Source organism: Mytilus edulis, chromosome 13 (assembly GCF_963676685.1).
Source record: "Mytilus edulis chromosome 13, xbMytEdul2.2, whole genome shotgun sequence".
In the NCBI taxonomy this organism is placed as follows: Eukaryota; Metazoa; Mollusca; class Bivalvia; order Mytilida; family Mytilidae; genus Mytilus; species Mytilus edulis.
Window position 1 is genome coordinate 14,313,091 of NC_092356.1, and position 14,244 is coordinate 14,327,334.

Sequence of the window (14,244 nt, forward strand, 5' to 3'; positions counted from 1 at the left end):
ACAACTATCTATCAAACGAAAACTGGATCAAGTGAGAAAAAAGCTTCTTTCATTAGTACAAATTATTGCTTCATTGCTTATTTCAGAGTTCGAAGCTTGGCCAGACTCCAAAACTATGTTTGACATTTTCCAGCCGAATGTCAGTAGTTTTCTCCTGGTGCACCAGCTTTCTTCACCATTATATAGCTGGTCGCCATGAAATAGCAAATAATAATAAAAGTGGCGTTAAAGACCAATAATGAATAAATCAATCATTGTATATATCAGACGTTTCACACACAGATCTTATCCTTCATTGAGCAAGAATCTATGCATTTGAAATTGAATTTGACAATAGGAATTTTCCAGCATCGTGTAATGATGAATCCCGATATGACTGTAATATGTGCCACTGGACATGAATCTTAATCTTTTTGATCTTGTAATACGTAGAAGAATAGGAGAAAATTAAAGCAACTTAGCTTTCAACTTTTATCTACCATTCTAGAGAAAACCTAGGTATTTAGTAATACCTTAGAATTGCAAGGACCAAGCAACATAGAAGGGACCTATTTTTGAAGGTTGATGTGTCCATCATATTACATATGTGGCAACCTTTTGTAAAAGTCTTGTACTAAGTTAAACATTAGTTATTATTTAAGTTCCATTGCTAACTTAAAGTCGACACCTTATAATGTAGAATATCTTTTTTGAATAGAAAAGGGTGTTTTAGATTTTTGACGATTGCAAAATTTCCGAGAAAGAATCGAGCAGTCCCTCTTCGAATGCAGCATTCACTATCTTAATAGACATGTCTTTGACAAGCAATACTGTGAACCACTGACAGTGTCTTTAAAGATCCAATGTGAAAAAATGTCAAAAATGGGTTACAGAGTAATGTCCCTGCTAAACTGAAGTGTGCATGTTTCAGCTCTGTGATTCCCAGTGAAGACATATTTTTTTTAGTTAAAACATTCGAGGTACACAGTCTGTAGAATGAAACAAAAGTTAAAGATGATGCTAGTCTTGGCGTTAACTCAAAAATTTATTTAATCGGAACTGGTTAGATATGAAATGAAGTCACAAGACACATGTGGGTCAAAATCTTTAATTGTTTTTACATAGGCGGTAATGGTAACGTTTTTTCCTGTAGCTCAGTCCATATCGTTAACTTGGATATGTATGATAGCTTGTTTCGAAGCTGTGACATTTTCACATATGTGGTTAAATTTTCGGGGTACGAAGTGAGATTACTTTTTCCGTAAATTAGCAAACCCCGAACATCCTGTTGTGATGCGGCTCCTTGTGGTAAAATATCCCCTTTTTAACACAATAAGTTCTTTGAAAATTTAATACTTTGAACACATTCAATAGCTCCATAGTTTTTACACATTTATTCTATGTTCCTCTACTTTCCTAATCACCACAAATAATTAAGTTCAGTCATTTGCTAAAAATAGAAATATGTCCAATATCACTACACAGATTTTTTCTTTACACGTGACTTTTGAGTTCCTCATTTCAAGGCGCATTAGGGATGTTGTCCCATGTGAAAAGTCGCTGCTTGAAAAGGCAGAGTTGCCCTTCGTACAACTTAAACACGTAGTCCAACAATGGCTCAATGATCTACAGCATAATAAAAATATCACAAAGTTCACTATTAAAGAAATAACATGAATAAAACTTTTAGCCATTATAGATTTTTATATGTAAAAAAAAAACCCACAACATAAATAGCTTACCTTCATAAAAAATTACAGGAACTATATTCATAGACAACCGATTACGAGCGACCAAACAGGTCAATATTAAACATCAGATCATTTCGTCGTTTTCTATTGAGTTCTTTGAGTTTCTCGTTTGCTTTTTTCTCTGGCTTATTTACGCATGACATAACACCTTAATTTCATGTTTTAATATATATATTATATATACGTGTGTCTTGTGCATCAATATGCAATATGGGGTAAACGTCAAGGAAACAGCAATCTAGCAACATAAATACCAAAAGATATGTGTTTGGTTTGAATGAAAGCCAGATATATGCGAGTTTTTTCTTTCACTCAACAAGATAGCATCCCAACGACAAAAATGTATTAAAACGAACTATGCACTCGGCTACTGTTCTATTTTTTTACACTCTTTATAAAACCTCTTGCTATATTCAATTTGAAAGATAAAAGAACACAACTATCTATCAAACGAAAACTGGATCAAGTGAGAAAAAAGCTTCTTTCATTAGTACAAATTATTGCTTCATTGCTTATTTCAGAGTTCGAAGCTTGGCCAGACTCCAAAACTATGTTTGACATTTTCCAGCCGAATGTCAGTAGTTTTCTCCTGGTGCACCAGCTTTCTTCACCATTATATAGCTGGTCGCCATGAAATAGCAAATAATAATAAAAGTGGCGTTAAAGACCAATAATGAATAAATCAATCATTGTATATATCAGACGTTTCACACACAGATCTTATCCTTCATTGAGCAAGAATCTATGCATTTGAAATTGAATTTGACAATAGGAATTTTCCAGCATCGTGTAATGATGAATCCCGATATGACTGTAATATGTGCCACTGGACATGAATCTTAATCTTTTTGATCTTGTAATACGTAGAAGAATAGGAGAAAATTAAAGCAACTTAGCTTTCAACTTTTATCTACCATTCTAGAGAAAACCTAGGTATTTAGTAATACCTTAGAATTGCAAGGACCAAGCAACATAGAAGGGACCTATTTTTGAAGGTTGATGTGTCCATCATATTACATATGTGGCAACCTTTTGTAAAAGTCTTGTACTAAGTTAAACATTAGTTATTATTTAAGTTCCATTGCTAACTTAAAGTCGACACCTTATAATGTAGAATATCTTTTTTGAATAGAAAAGGGTGTTTTAGATTTTTGACGATTGCAAAATTTCCGAGAAAGAATCGAGCAGTCCCTCTTCGAATGCAGCATTCACTATCTTAATAGACATGTCTTTGACAAGCAATACTGTGAACCACTGACAGTGTCTTTAAAGATCCAATGTGAAAAAATGTCAAAAATGGGTTACAGAGTAATGTCCCTGCTAAACTGAAGTGTGCATGTTTCAGCTCTGTGATTCCCAGTGAAGACATATTTTTTTTAGTTAAAACATTCGAGGTACACAGTCTGTAGAATGAAACAAAAGTTAAAGATGATGCTAGTCTTGGCGTTAACTCAAAAATTTATTTAATCGGAACTGGTTAGATATGAAATGAAGTCACAAGACACATGTGGGTCAAAATCTTTAATTGTTTTTACATAGGCGGTAATGGTAACGTTTTTTCCTGTAGCTCAGTCCATATCGTTAACTTGGATATGTATGATAGCTTGTTTCGAAGCTGTGACATTTTCACATATGTGGTTAAATTTTCGGGGTACGAAGTGAGATTACTTTTTCCGTAAATTAGCAAACCCCGAACATCCTGTTGTGATGCGGCTCCTTGTGGTAAAATATCCCCTTTTTAACACAATAAGTTCTTTGAAAATTTAATACTTTGAACACATTCAATAGCTCCATAGTTTTTACACATTTATTCTATGTTCCTCTACTTTCCTAATCACCACAAATAATTAAGTTCAGTCATTTGCTAAAAATAGAAATATGTCCAATATCACTACACAGAGATTTTTTCTTTACACGTGACTTTTGAGTTCCTCATTTCAAGGCGCATTAGGGATGTTGTCCCATGTGAAAAGTCGCTGCTTGAAAAGGCAGAGTTGCCCTTCGTACAACTTAAACACGTAGTCCAACAATGGCTCAATGATCTACAGCATAATAAAAATATCACAAAGTTCACTATTAAAGAAATAACATGAATAAAACTTTTAGCCATTATAGATTTTTATATGTAAAAAAAAACCCACAACATAAATAGCTTACCTTCATAAAAAATTACAGGAACTATATTCATAGACAACCGATTACGAGCGACCAAACAGGTCAATATTAAACATCAGATCATTTCGTCGTTTTCTATTGAGTTCTTTGAGTTTCTCGTTTGCTTTTTTCTCTGGCTTATTTACGCATGACATAACACCTTAATTTCATGTTTTAATATATATATTATATATACGTGTGTCTTGTGCATCAATATGCAATATGGGGTAAACGTCAAGGAAACAGCAATCTAGCAACATAAATACCAAAAGATATGTGTTTGGTTTGAATGAAAGCCAGATATATGCGAGTTTTTTCTTTCACTCAACAAGATAGCATCCCAACGACAAAAATGTATTAAAACGAACTATGCACTCGGCTACTGTTCTATTTTTTTACACTCTTTATAAAACCTCTTGCTATATTCAATTTGAAAGATAAAAGAACACAACTATCTATCAAACGAAAACTGGATCAAGTGAGAAAAAAGCTTCTTTCATTAGTACAAATTATTGCTTCATTGCTTATTTCAGAGTTCGAAGCTTGGCCAGACTCCAAAACTATGTTTGACATTTTCCAGCCGAATGTCAGTAGTTTTCTCCTGGTGCACCAGCTTTCTTCACCATTATATAGCTGGTCGCCATGAAATAGCAAATAATAATAAAAGTGGCGTTAAAGACCAATAATGAATAAATCAATCATTGTATATATCAGACGTTTCACACACAGATCTTATCCTTCATTGAGCAAGAATCTATGCATTTGAAATTGAATTTGACAATAGGAATTTTCCAGCATCGTGTAATGATGAATCCCGATATGACTGTAATATGTGCCACTGGACATGAATCTTAATCTTTTTGATCTTGTAATACGTAGAAGAATAGGAGAAAATTAAAGCAACTTAGCTTTCAACTTTTATCTACCATTCTAGAGAAAACCTAGGTATTTAGTAATACCTTAGAATTGCAAGGACCAAGCAACATAGAAGGGACCTATTTTTGAAGGTTGATGTGTCCATCATATTACATATGTGGCAACCTTTTGTAAAAGTCTTGTACTAAGTTAAACATTAGTTATTATTTAAGTTCCATTGCTAACTTAAAGTCGACACCTTATAATGTAGAATATCTTTTTTGAATAGAAAAGGGTGTTTTAGATTTTTGACGATTGCAAAATTTCCGAGAAAGAATCGAGCAGTCCCTCTTCGAATGCAGCATTCACTATCTTAATAGACATGTCTTTGACAAGCAATACTGTGAACCACTGACAGTGTCTTTAAAGATCCAATGTGAAAAAATGTCAAAAATGGGTTACAGAGTAATGTCCCTGCTAAACTGAAGTGTGCATGTTTCAGCTCTGTGATTCCCAGTGAAGACATATTTTTTTTAGTTAAAACATTCGAGGTACACAGTCTGTAGAATGAAACAAAAGTTAAAGATGATGCTAGTCTTGGCGTTAACTCAAAAATTTATTTAATCGGAACTGGTTAGATATGAAATGAAGTCACAAGACACATGTGGGTCAAAATCTTTAATTGTTTTTACATAGGCGGTAATGGTAACGTTTTTTCCTGTAGCTCAGTCCATATCGTTAACTTGGATATGTATGATAGCTTGTTTCGAAGCTGTGACATTTTCACATATGTGGTTAAATGTTCGGGGTACGAAGTGAGATTACTTTTTCCGTAAATTAGCAAACCCCGAACATCCTGTTGTGATGCGGCTCCTTGTGGTAAAATATCCCCTTTTTAACACAATAAGTTCTTTGAAAATTTAATACTTTGAACACATTCAATAGCTCCATAGTTTTTACACATTTATTCTATGTTCCTCTACTTTCCTAATCACCACAAATAATTAAGTTCAGTCATTTGCTAAAAATAGAAATATGTCCAATATCACTACACAGAGATTTTTTCTTTACACGTGACTTTTGAGTTCCTCATTTCAAGGCGCATTAGGGATGTTGTCCCATGTGAAAAGTCGCTGCTTGAAAAGGCAGAGTTGCCCTTCGTACAACTTAAACACGTAGTCCAACAATGGCTCAATGATCTACAGCATAATAAAAATATCACAAAGTTCACTATTAAAGAAATAACATGAATAAAACTTTTAGCCATTATAGATTTTTATATGTAAAAAAAAACCCACAACATAAATAGCTTACCTTCATAAAAAATTACAGGAACTATATTCATAGACAACCGATTACGAGCGACCAAACAGGTCAATATTAAACATCAGATCATTTCGTCGTTTTCTATTGAGTTCTTTGAGTTTCTCGTTTGCTTTTTTCTCTGGCTTATTTACGCATGACATAACACCTTAATTTCATGTTTTAATATATATATTATATATACGTGTGTCTTGTGCATCAATATGCAATATGGGGTAAACGTCAAGGAAACAGCAATCTAGCAACATAAATACCAAAAGATATGTGTTTGGTTTGAATGAAAGCCAGATATATGCGAGTTTTTTCTTTCACTCAACAAGATAGCATCCCAACGACAAAAATGTATTAAAACGAACTATGCACTCGGCTACTGTTCTATTTTTTTACACTCTTTATAAAACCTCTTGCTATATTCAATTTGAAAGATAAAAGAACACAACTATCTATCAAACGAAAACTGGATCAAGTGAGAAAAAAGCTTCTTTCATTAGTACAAATTATTGCTTCATTGCTTATTTCAGAGTTCGAAGCTTGGCCAGACTCCAAAACTATGTTTGACATTTTCCAGCCGAATGTCAGTAGTTTTCTCCTGGTGCACCAGCTTTCTTCACCATTATATAGCTGGTCGCCATGAAATAGCAAATAATAATAAAAGTGGCGTTAAAGACCAATAATGAATAAATCAATCATTGTATATATCAGACGTTTCACACACAGATCTTATCCTTCATTGAGCAAGAATCTATGCATTTGAAATTGAATTTGACAATAGGAATTTTCCAGCATCGTGTAATGATGAATCCCGATATGACTGTAATATGTGCCACTGGACATGAATCTTAATCTTTTTGATCTTGTAATACGTAGAAGAATAGGAGAAAATTAAAGCAACTTAGCTTTCAACTTTTATCTACCATTCTAGAGAAAACCTAGGTATTTAGTAATACCTTAGAATTGCAAGGACCAAGCAACATAGAAGGGACCTATTTTTGAAGGTTGATGTGTCCATCATATTACATATGTGGCAACCTTTTGTAAAAGTCTTGTACTAAGTTAAACATTAGTTATTATTTAAGTTCCATTGCTAACTTAAAGTCGACACCTTATAATGTAGAATATCTTTTTTGAATAGAAAAGGGTGTTTTAGATTTTTGACGATTGCAAAATTTCCGAGAAAGAATCGAGCAGTCCCTCTTCGAATGCAGCATTCACTATCTTAATAGACATGTCTTTGACAAGCAATACTGTGAACCACTGACAGTGTCTTAAAAGATCCAATGTGAAAAAATGTCAAAAATGGGTTACAGAGTAATGTCCCTGCTAAACTGAAGTGTGCATGTTTCAGCTCTGTGATTCCCAGTGAAGACATATTTTTTTTAGTTAAAACATTCGAGGTACACAGTCTGTAGAATGAAACAAAAGTTAAAGATGATGCTAGTCTTGGCGTTAACTCAAAAATTTATTTAATCGGAACTGGTTAGATATGAAATGAAGTCACAAGACACATGTGGGTCAAAATCTTTAATTGTTTTTACATAGGCGGTAATGGTAACGTTTTTTCCTGTAGCTCAGTCCATATCGTTAACTTGGATATGTATGATAGCTTGTTTCGAAGCTGTGACATTTTCACATATGTGGTTAAATTTTCGGGGTACGAAGTGAGATTACTTTTTCCGTAAATTAGCAAACCCCGAACATCCTGTTGTGATGCGGCTCCTTGTGGTAAAATATCCCCTTTTTAACACAATAAGTTCTTTGAAAATTTAATACTTTGAACACATTCAATAGCTCCATAGTTTTTACACATTTATTCTATGTTCCTCTACTTTCCTAATCACCACAAATAATTAAGTTCAGTCATTTGCTAAAAATAGAAATATGTCCAATATCACTACACAGAGATTTTTTCTTTACACGTGACTTTTGAGTTCCTCATTTCAAGGCGCATTAGGGATGTTGTCCCATGTGAAAAGTCGCTGCTTGAAAAGGCAGAGTTGCCCTTCGTACAACTTAAACACGTAGTCCAACAATGGCTCAATGATCTACAGCATAATAAAAATATCACAAAGTTCACTATTAAAGAAATAACATGAATAAAACTTTTAGCCATTATAGATTTTTATATGTAAAAAAAAACCCACAACATAAATAGCTTACCTTCATAAAAAATTACAGGAACTATATTCATAGACAACCGATTACGAGCGACCAAACAGGTCAATATTAAACATCAGATCATTTCGTCGTTTTCTATTGAGTTCTTTGAGTTTCTCGTTTGCTTTTTTCTCTGGCTTATTTACGCATGACATAACACCTTAATTTCATGTTTTAATATATATATTATATATACGTGTGTCTTGTGCATCAATATGCAATATGGGGTAAACGTCAAGGAAACAGCAATCTAGCAACATAAATACCAAAAGATATGTGTTTGGTTTGAATGAAAGCCAGATATATGCGAGTTTTTTCTTTCACTCAACAAGATAGCATCCCAACGACAAAAATGTATTAAAACGAACTATGCACTCGGCTACTGTTCTATTTTTTTACACTCTTTATAAAACCTCTTGCTATATTCAATTTGAAAGATAAAAGAACACAACTATCTATCAAACGAAAACTGGATCAAGTGAGAAAAAAGCTTCTTTCATTAGTACAAATTATTGCTTCATTGCTTATTTCAGAGTTCGAAGCTTGGCCAGACTCCAAAACTATGTTTGACATTTTCCAGCCGAATGTCAGTAGTTTTCTCCTGGTGCACCAGCTTTCTTCACCATTATATAGCTGGTCGCCATGAAATAGCAAATAATAATAAAAGTGGCGTTAAAGACCAATAATGAATAAATCAATCATTGTATATATCAGACGTTTCACACACAGATCTTATCCTTCATTGAGCAAGAATCTATGCATTTGAAATTGAATTTGACAATAGGAATTTTCCAGCATCGTGTAATGATGAATCCCGATATGACTGTAATATGTGCCACTGGACATGAATCTTAATCTTTTTGATCTTGTAATACGTAGAAGAATAGGAGAAAATTAAAGCAACTTAGCTTTCAACTTTTATCTACCATTCTAGAGAAAACCTAGGTATTTAGTAATACCTTAGAATTGCAAGGACCAAGCAACATAGAAGGGACCTATTTTTGAAGGTTGATGTGTCCATCATATTACATATGTGGCAACCTTTTGTAAAAGTCTTGTACTAAGTTAAACATTAGTTATTATTTAAGTTCCATTGCTAACTTAAAGTCGACACCTTATAATGTAGAATATCTTTTTTGAATAGAAAAGGGTGTTTTAGATTTTTGACGATTGCAAAATTTCCGAGAAAGAATCGAGCAGTCCCTCTTCGAATGCAGCATTCACTATCTTAATAGACATGTCTTTGACAAGCAATACTGTGAACCACTGACAGTGTCTTAAAAGATCCAATGTGAAAAAATGTCAAAAATGGGTTACAGAGTAATGTCCCTGCTAAACTGAAGTGTGCATGTTTCAGCTCTGTGATTCCCAGTGAAGACATATTTTTTTTAGTTAAAACATTCGAGGTACACAGTCTGTAGAATGAAACAAAAGTTAAAGATGATGCTAGTCTTGGCGTTAACTCAAAAATTTATTTAATCGGAACTGGTTAGATATGAAATGAAGTCACAAGACACATGTGGGTCAAAATCTTTAATTGTTTTTACATAGGCGGTAATGGTAACGTTTTTTCCTGTAGCTCAGTCCATATCGTTAACTTGGATATGTATGATAGCTTGTTTCGAAGCTGTGACATTTTCACATATGTGGTTAAATTTTCGGGGTACGAAGTGAGATTACTTTTTCCGTAAATTAGCAAACCCCGAACATCCTGTTGTGATGCGGCTCCTTGTGGTAAAATATCCCCTTTTTAACACAATAAGTTCTTTGAAAATTTAATACTTTGAACACATTCAATAGCTCCATAGTTTTTACACATTTATTCTATGTTCCTCTACTTTCCTAATCACCACAAATAATTAAGTTCAGTCATTTGCTAAAAATAGAAATATGTCCAATATCACTACACAGAGATTTTTTCTTTACACGTGACTTTTGAGTTCCTCATTTCAAGGCGCATTAGGGATGTTGTCCCATGTGAAAAGTCGCTGCTTGAAAAGGCAGAGTTGCCCTTCGTACAACTTAAACACGTAGTCCAACAATGGCTCAATGATCTACAGCATAATAAAAATATCACAAAGTTCACTATTAAAGAAATAACATGAATAAAACTTTTAGCCATTATAGATTTTTATATGTAAAAAAAAACCCACAACATAAATAGCTTACCTTCATAAAAAATTACAGGAACTATATTCATAGACAACCGATTACGAGCGACCAAACAGGTCAATATTAAACATCAGATCATTTCGTCGTTTTCTATTGAGTTCTTTGAGTTTCTCGTTTGCTTTTTTCTCTGGCTTATTTACGCATGACATAACACCTTAATTTCATGTTTTAATATATATATTATATATACGTGTGTCTTGTGCATCAATATGCAATATGGGGTAAACGTCAAGGAAACAGCAATCTAGCAACATAAATACCAAAAGATATGTGTTTGGTTTGAATGAAAGCCAGATATATGCGAGTTTTTTCTTTCACTCAACAAGATAGCATCCCAACGACAAAAATGTATTAAAACGAACTATGCACTCGGCTACTGTTCTATTTTTTTACACTCTTTATAAAACCTCTTGCTATATTCAATTTGAAAGATAAAAGAACACAACTATCTATCAAACGAAAACTGGATCAAGTGAGAAAAAAGCTTCTTTCATTAGTACAAATTATTGCTTCATTGCTTATTTCAGAGTTCGAAGCTTGGCCAGACTCCAAAACTATGTTTGACATTTTCCAGCCGAATGTCAGTAGTTTTCTCCTGGTGCACCAGCTTTCTTCACCATTATATAGCTGGTCGCCATGAAATAGCAAATAATAATAAAAGTGGCGTTAAAGACCAATAATGAATAAATCAATCATTGTATATATCAGACGTTTCACACACAGATCTTATCCTTCATTGAGCAAGAATCTATGCATTTGAAATTGAATTTGACAATAGGAATTTTCCAGCATCGTGTAATGATGAATCCCGATATGACTGTAATATGTGCCACTGGACATGAATCTTAATCTTTTTGATCTTGTAATACGTAGAAGAATAGGAGAAAATTAAAGCAACTTAGCTTTCAACTTTTATCTACCATTCTAGAGAAAACCTAGGTATTTAGTAATACCTTAGAATTGCAAGGACCAAGCAACATAGAAGGGACCTATTTTTGAAGGTTGATGTGTCCATCATATTACATATGTGGCAACCTTTTGTAAAAGTCTTGTACTAAGTTAAACATTAGTTATTATTTAAGTTCCATTGCTAACTTAAAGTCGACACCTTATAATGTAGAATATCTTTTTTGAATAGAAAAGGGTGTTTTAGATTTTTGACGATTGCAAAATTTCCGAGAAAGAATCGAGCAGTCCCTCTTCGAATGCAGCATTCACTATCTTAATAGACATGTCTTTGACAAGCAATACTGTGAACCACTGACAGTGTCTTAAAAGATCCAATGTGAAAAAATGTCAAAAATGGGTTACAGAGTAATGTCCCTGCTAAACTGAAGTGTGCATGTTTCAGCTCTGTGATTCCCAGTGAAGACATATTTTTTTTAGTTAAAACATTCGAGGTACACAGTCTGTAGAATGAAACAAAAGTTAAAGATGATGCTAGTCTTGGCGTTAACTCAAAAATTTATTTAATCGGAACTGGTTAGATATGAAATGAAGTCACAAGACACATGTGGGTCAAAATCTTTAATTGTTTTTACATAGGCGGTAATGGTAACGTTTTTTCCTGTAGCTCAGTCCATATCGTTAACTTGGATATGTATGATAGCTTGTTTCGAAGCTGTGACATTTTCACATATGTGGTTAAATTTTCGGGGTACGAAGTGAGATTACTTTTTCCGTAAATTAGCAAACCCCGAACATCCTGTTGTGATGCGGCTCCTTGTGGTAAAATATCCCCTTTTTAACACAATAAGTTCTTTGAAAATTTAATACTTTGAACACATTCAATAGCTCCATAGTTTTTACACATTTATTCTATGTTCCTCTACTTTCCTAATCACCACAAATAATTAAGTTCAGTCATTTGCTAAAAATAGAAATATGTCCAATATCACTACACAGAGATTTTTTCTTTACACGTGACTTTTGAGTTCCTCATTTCAAGGCGCATTAGGGATGTTGTCCCATGTGAAAAGTCGCTGCTTGAAAAGGCAGAGTTGCCCTTCGTACAACTTAAACACGTAGTCCAACAATGGCTCAATGATCTACAGCATAATAAAAATATCACAAAGTTCACTATTAAAGAAATAACATGAATAAAACTTTTAGCCATTATAGATTTTTATATGTAAAAAAAAACCCACAACATAAATAGCTTACCTTCATAAAAAATTACAGGAACTATATTCATAGACAACCGATTACGAGCGACCAAACAGGTCAATATTAAACATCAGATCATTTCGTCGTTTTCTATTGAGTTCTTTGAGTTTCTCGTTTGCTTTTTTCTCTGGCTTATTTACGCATGACATAACACCTTAATTTCATGTTTTAATATATATATTATATATACGTGTGTCTTGTGCATCAATATGCAATATGGGGTAAACGTCAAGGAAACAGCAATCTAGCAACATAAATACCAAAAGATATGTGTTTGGTTTGAATGAAAGCCAGATATATGCGAGTTTTTTCTTTCACTCAACAAGATAGCATCCCAACGACAAAAATGTATTAAAACGAACTATGCACTCGGCTCCTGTTCTATTTTTTTACACTCTTTATAAAACCTCTTGCTATATTCAATTTGAAAGATAAAAGAACACAACTATCTATCTATCATACTGTGAACCACTGACAGTGTCTTAAAAGATCCAATGTGAAAAAATGTCAAAAATGGGTTACAGAGTAATGTCCCTGCTAAACTGAAGTGTGCATGTTTCAGCTCTGTGATTCCCAGTGAAGACATATTTTTTTTAGTTAAAACATTCGAGGTACACAGTCTGTAGAATGAAACAAAAGTTAAAGATGATGCTAGTCTTGGCGTTAACTCAAAAATTTATTTAATCGGAACTGGTTAGATATGAAATGAAGTCACAAGACACATGTGGGTCAAAATCTTTAATTGTTTTTACATAGGCGGTAATGGTAACGTTTTTTCCTGTAGCTCAGTCCATATCGTTAACTTGGATATGTATGATAGCTTGTTTCGAAGCTGTGACATTTTCACATATGTGGTTAAATTTTCGGGGTACGAAGTGAGATTACTTTTTCCGTAAATTAGCAAACCCCGAACATCCTGTTGTGATGCGGCTCCTTGTGGTAAAATATCCCCTTTTTAACACAATAAGTTCTTTGAAAATTTAATACTTTGAACACATTCAATAGCTCCATAGTTTTTACACATTTATTCTATGTTCCTCTACTTTCCTAATCACCACAAATAATTAAGTTCAGTCATTTGCTAAAAATAGAAATATGTCCAATATCACTACACAGAGATTTTTTCTTTACACGTGACTTTTGAGTTCCTCATTTCAAGGCGCATTAGGGATGTTGTCCCATGTGAAAAGTCGCTGCTTGAAAAGGCAGAGTTGCCCTTCGTACAACTTAAACACGTAGTCCAACAATGGCTCAATGATCTACAGCATAATAAAAATATCACAAAGTTCACTATTAAAGAAATAACATGAATAAAACTTTTAGCCATTATAGATTTTTATATGTAAAAAAAAACCCACAACATAAATAGCTTACCTTCATAAAAAATTACAGGAACTATATTCATAGACAACCGATTACGAGCGACCAAACAGGTCAATATTAAACATCAGATCATTTCGTCGTTTTCTATTGAGTTCTTTGAGTTTCTCGTTTGCTTTTTTCTCTGGCTTATTTACGCATGACATAACACCTTAATTTCATGTTTTAATATATATATTATATATACGTGTTTCTTGTGCATCAATATGCAATATGGGGTAAACGTCAAGGAAACAGCAATCTAGCAACATAAATACCAAAAGATATGTGTTTGGTTTGAATGAAAGCCAGATATATGCGAGTTTTTTCT